The 5,801-nt window shown below is 42.6% G+C and overlaps 1 protein-coding gene and 1 long non-coding RNA gene across 2 annotated transcripts in view; both read left to right on the top strand.

Annotated features, from left to right (window-relative positions):
- The window catches only part of ZNF547 (zinc finger protein 547), a 40,403-nt gene that overhangs the window by 29,144 nt on the left and 5,458 nt on the right, over positions 1-5,801 (top strand). The gene's annotated exons all lie outside the window — the stretch shown is intronic.
- Positions 807-5,801, top strand: part of LOC105001430 — a 7,947-nt gene continuing 2,952 nt past the window's right edge. The window contains exons 1-2 of the long non-coding RNA XR_826865.1: positions 807-2,594; positions 4,630-4,700. This is a non-coding gene — a long non-coding RNA (uncharacterized LOC105001430). The remainder of the gene's footprint in view (positions 2,595-4,629; positions 4,701-5,801) is intronic.

Consider the following 5,801-nt stretch of genomic DNA (forward strand, 5'->3'; position numbering starts at 1 on the left):
ACCCAGGTTGAGGATGATGACTACATGCTGATCACAAGCACACTGGCCTGAGCTTTCCTGGAACCAGAAGGTTGCTGATGAAGATTCCTGAAGCATTGCCTTGTTAACTTAAAGCCAACCAATCAGAAGGAAGTAGGTGAGTGCAAACAGGTTCAGTTCAGTAACACACTAGACTGTTTAAAATATCTGCTAGCTGCAACTTTGCAGTTTCAACATTCTCCCTTGTAACTGTACAGCCATTTCAGACCCAAACCAGTCTTTGCTTTACAAGTACCCTTGACTTCCCTGGTGGTCCAGTGGTTAAGAATCTGGCTGCCAATGAAGGGGACACAGGTTTGATCCTTGCTCCAGGAAGATTGCAACTAAACACATAAGCTTCAGGGCAACTAAACACATAAGCCACCACTGCTGAGCCCATGCCCTAGAGCTCACGCTCTTCAAGAGAGCCACTGCAGTGAGAAGCCTGCACTCCACAGCTGGAATAGCCCCCACTTTCCACACCTGGAGAAAGCCTGCACAGAGCAATGAAGACTCAGCGAAGGCATCAATCAATAAACAGAAGCACTGTTGATTGTTGCCAACTCCAATTTTAATTCTTGGCAAATAACTTATGGAACCAACTCGGGCCTTTATTTTTTGCCATTATAAGCTTTCTCCATTTTTCAGTTCAAGGTCAAACAATTTAAGTGCTTCTGGCATCTCTGTCTCCTGGGCTGCTGTCCTAACAAGCCCTCAATAAATGCTTGTTGAGGTCAATTAGGTCTTCATTTCTGAAATTTTGGTTAATGCTCAGTACATAAAAGTATTATGTAATTGACTATGTTGTCATTAATTCTTACTGTCCATTGCCTTTAACCTGAATGATAGCCTCATGAAGGCTTTAGTCTTTGACTCTGTGGCCCTTGATGTGTGCCATGCAGCCAAAATAGTACTTGTAATGGGACAAATAATTAATATCTGTTTTTTTTTTCAAGAGGGAGTAAATATGATGCTATAGATACTTTGTTTTTAAGTATTCTGGAAAAGCTATTTGCTCTGTTGTCATAGCCCTTCAAGGTGTACTTAAAAAATTTTTTAATACATTAATAATAGATCACATGTTACAAAACTATAATCACAGGTTAGCAGAGTTTCCTAGGTAACTGTGAGCTCTGCTTCATTCCCTCACTTCTCAAAAGTTATTGTGTCTAGGGACCTCGCTGAGATCTAAACATTCACATGGTGAAAAGTGATTTTGACCACTAACTGAGTAATTAAATACTGATTGGTTTCAGCAGTTATAACACTTCACGAATATTTTCAACTCTTCTTGCATTTTTTACTGCACTTGCTGGTGAAATTATATTGTCCCCAGCCAGGAAAGAGGATCTTGTAATCCAATCCTTTATCTCAGGCTTCAGTTGCCCCCTTTGGAATAAACTAGGACTGAGACTATACAGTCACTGTCTGGGGAGAAAATAGCATGCAGGAAGTCACTTTTCAAACAGGTAGATCTTAGCTGCTGGAAAAGTACTGAAGACACATCAAAATGTGAAGTAAGAAATATGTGTCGATTGGACAGTGTCACTTGGTTTACATTTCTTCCGAGGCTACCAGAGACACAGCACGTGGCCTGCTTGCTTCTGGTTACCCCTCACCCCTCCTCTGTCTTGCTTGCTATGGCTCTGTCTTACTCTCTGCTTCCTTGACCATGGCCAAACACAGTGACACTCATACATCTAAAGCATGAATCTAAAGCTGCAGCATACAGGTGTTGGTAGAGCAATAAGATACAGTTTGTTAGATGCACTTTGTGTCTGAGTGACAACCTGGTATCGTGTGCCCATTTGCTTTTTAGGTTTGGGAGACATCGGAAATACTGTGTCTGGGTTCCTCTCTCTCTCTCTTTTTTTTTTTGACTGCCTCCGGTCTTAGTAGTGGCATGTGGACTTCGCTGACCATGGACTTAGTTGCCCCTCCGCGTGTGGAATCTTCCAGGACCAAGAATCCAACCCCAGTTTCCCCTGCACTGCAGGGCAGATTCTTTACCACTGGGCCACCAGGGAAGTCCCAATATCTGGGTTCCTCCCTCTGATCAGTACAGACTACATTCCACGGAAATCTATGTGTGTCCCCTTTAAGTAGTGTGTTCCAAGGAAATCTGGGTGCGTCCCCTTTAAGAAGGGTGAACCCCACCAGTATTCTGAGCCTCAGGGAACTGCTTACTGGTTACCCAGAGAGTGAGGCTGAATTTTCCGACTTCGGTAGCACCGCCCCTTGCAGCGCCCTAGAGCGATGTTAACTACATTACCCGGAATGCAAGGCGCGGTGCGTCTGGGTCACTGGGTCAACTGAAAGCGCAGGACTGAGGCACTTCCGTTGTGGGGGACGGCGTCCGGGCGGGTCTTCCGGCGGGATCTGGGAGTCGCTGGGGAAGTTTGGGTCTTAAAGGTCCCCAGATAAAGATGCTGTGCCCGCTGCTCTGAGGAGGGTCTGAGGCTCTGCGTGGCGCCATCTGGCCTGACTCTGACTTGGGTCGGGGACAGCGCCGCCGTGCCCGGGCCCCACCGCCCTCAGACTCTGCTGGGACGGCCGTGCTGATAGATCTGCTTCAGGTAAGCGCTGCCCTCTCCGGGCCCTCAGCCAACTCTTAGCATTCTGCGGCATTTTTGTTCTTATCTGTGTTCTCTTACTAGTGTCCTGTGTGTGTGTGTGTATTTTTTTCCCCCAAACCTCTGTTTTTCTAATTTTGAAAAAACTGCGTGGGAGAAAAAAATTGCTGAGATCTTCCACCTGCAGTTGAAAAAGCAGCTGTTATTAATAGCCATTCACTGGTCAAGTCGAGAAACGAGATACAAGTAGGACCCAAAAGCCGTCTGTGGAGGTCCTTCCAAAACAATTATCCTGTCTCCCAAATGTTATGGTGTTGTCTGATGCTTCAGGTGAGCATCTCTTTACTTTCTTGATAGTTTTGCCAGCTGTGTGGAAAATATTCGACGACTGTAGTTTCCCTTTGCTCAGTTTTAAAACTTGTGACTGAAATCATATATGGATTATATGTTTTTCTTCACTTACACAAGATGGTGTGACTTTTCCCATTTTTTTCATAGCTATCCGCTAATTTTTCATTTTTTTGTAATTTTACATAGTGAGTAAAATGTCTCTAAATCCTGCTATTGAAGGCTTTTTTTCTCTTTCTCTCTCGGCTTTCTGTATTTATAATCATTGCTATTCCAGCCATACCTTCCATGTGTTCTGTTGTGTATAAAGGACATGTTAGTGTGTATTTAAATGAATGTTTCCACTTTTTGATCTTTTGCTCCATGTTATTAATTTGAGCTTAATTCTTTGAATGAGATGATTGTACTTATTAATGGATCCTGTAGTTGTATTTTCATACACTCTCATGCATTACGTAAAGTTAACAGTTTTACAGTATACAGCCACTTGGAGGTTTTCTGCTTTTTTTGGTGATTGTACTCTGCTAGTAATACTTATTTTACTATTAAGTCATCGTCCTCTGATGATATTGAAAGAGAAAATTATTAACATATCTTGTTAAAATATTTGTTTTCAGGGAGACTAAATTAATCATTGTGATGATAGAATGTTATAATGCTTGGAATTCCTATCAAGATGTTTAGAACTCAAGAAGATATTTCCATGTTTATATAATGAAGGTGGAATAAAGGTCAGGTCCTATAGGTTTTTTTCTCTGTTTTGGGTTTGAAGAGTCATCAGTGATGTCCAGTTATCTCAAGCTGTTGGAGGCCAAGCAGTTTTAGATTCTACCAACAACCCCTTTATCACAGACTAATTTTCTGGTCTCATTTTTTTCTTGTAACTCTGTATTAGTCTGTTTGAAAGTCTTGAATTCTATTATATAATGTTCTAATAATTTTAGATCAGAACTTAGTGTATAGCAATTTTTTTAAAAACAATTTTTAAGATTACCAAAGTAAAATTGGAAAAGGAATCATAAACTGTTCAGAAGTTAGGTCAAACTGCAGTAATCTATGAAAAATGTTTTATTGGCAAGGGAGAAAATAGAAGGCAGTCAAATGGAGGTGTCAGAAACATATACTTTATTTTGATATATTAATATATTAATACCTGGCTTACGGCTATAATAGGGGCTTCCCCGGTGGCTCAGCAATGAAGAATCTGCCTGCAGTCTAGGAGACGCAGGCTTGATCTCTGAGTAGGGAAGGCCCCTAAGGAGGGCATGGCAGCTGACTCCAGTATTCTTGGCTGGAGAATCCCACGGACAGAGGAGCCTGGAGGGCTAGAGCCCATTGGGTCACAAAGAGTCAGACACGACTGTAGTGACTGAGCACACATACACAGAGCTGTAACAGTCGTATATGAGCTTTCACCAGCATTTCATCTGCAACCCGATACCTCATTCCTCTGGATTATTGAGCTCCAGTCTACTAGACTGATGGATACTACTCAGGCACATCAGACATGACTGATAGGCTTTGCACTTGTTTGTCCCACTCTTGGAAAACCTTTTCTCAAGATATCCACATGACTTTATTGCATAACTCCATAGCTTATCTTTTACATGCTTTCGTTTTCACTTGAGTATTTGTCTTTGCCTTAAATGTTAAATGGTTCACTCGTTAATCATCTTTTTTGTCTGTGTAGCTGGTGGAAATTAAAGTTACATTGCCCTGCTTTTTCCACATTCAGCAGAACCACTTATGGACTGTTCACTGGTGAGTGTCAGGGGTCCTAGAAGTGTTTTGCTGCTATTCTTCCTGGACTTGGTGCCTGGAAACTTCAGAAACCCTCAGCCCAGGTTTACAAGTCCAGGTCAGAGATAACATGAAGAGATTCCCATTTTGGGCAGCCACTGGACTGAGATGTGAAAAGTTGTCTTAAGTTCACGGGGAAGTCCATACAGATGCTTGAGCATGCAGTTGAGATGGGTGTGCTTTAGAATTTGTATGTCTCTGTTAATGTCTGGTAAAAACAGAGCGCAAGGGGACCAGAGTTAGGGTAGACTGGTAGTATGCGAAGATGGGTTTCTGTTCTGAGAATGATAGTGGAAATGGAATTTTTGGAATAGAAAGGAAAAGTGATGTGACTTTGGTTTTAAGAGGCTGCCTCTGGCTGCAGAGTGCACAACCACTTCGGGGAGAGGAAGACAAGGAGATAATCAAAGGACTATCTTAATTTTCCAGATTTGCATTGGTTATAGCTGGATCAAAGTGGTGGATGTGAAGGTAGGAGAAATATTTGGTTTTTAAGTAGAGGCTGACCAGATTTACCAATGTGAAGGGGTCACATGCCTCCAAAGTCTTTTTATTTGCATCTGGAAGAGTGGAAGTGTCATCAGTTGATTTGGGAAAGTGAGTGGTTTTCAGTAAGAATATTAGGAATTGAGTTTCAGCCCTGTTGAGCCTCAGATGTTCCAGTGACTTCCAACTGTAGGAGACAAGTGGATGGCTGAACATGTAGATCTAGAGTGCTGGGGAGGCTTTGGGATGCCATTAGGGGACGGAGGAGGAGACGGGGTACTGTCACAAGACAGACAAGAGGAGTGGTCATCAGCAAGAAGGGAAGGGGAAGTCCAGATAGTAGGTCAGGTTTCTTTGGGGGAGTGGCTTTGACATCGATGCAGAAGGAAAGCAGAAATGGAGATGAAGTGACAGCAAAGTCAGGCTGGTGCGTGTTTCCCCTCCTGTGACTCACCAGGCTTTTGTGGTGGAACTTGGAAAGTTTGTGACAGGATGTCAGATGAGTTTACTGAAGATGTGTTAAGCAGGTATGTTCGTGTAACATCATTTTAAACGGGTGTTATATGAACAAAGATA

The sequence above is a fragment of the Bison bison genome, unplaced genomic scaffold (assembly GCF_000754665.1).
Source record: "Bison bison bison isolate TAMUID 2011002044 unplaced genomic scaffold, Bison_UMD1.0 scf7180017864383, whole genome shotgun sequence".
Classification (NCBI taxonomy): Eukaryota; Metazoa; Chordata; class Mammalia; order Artiodactyla; family Bovidae; genus Bison; species Bison bison.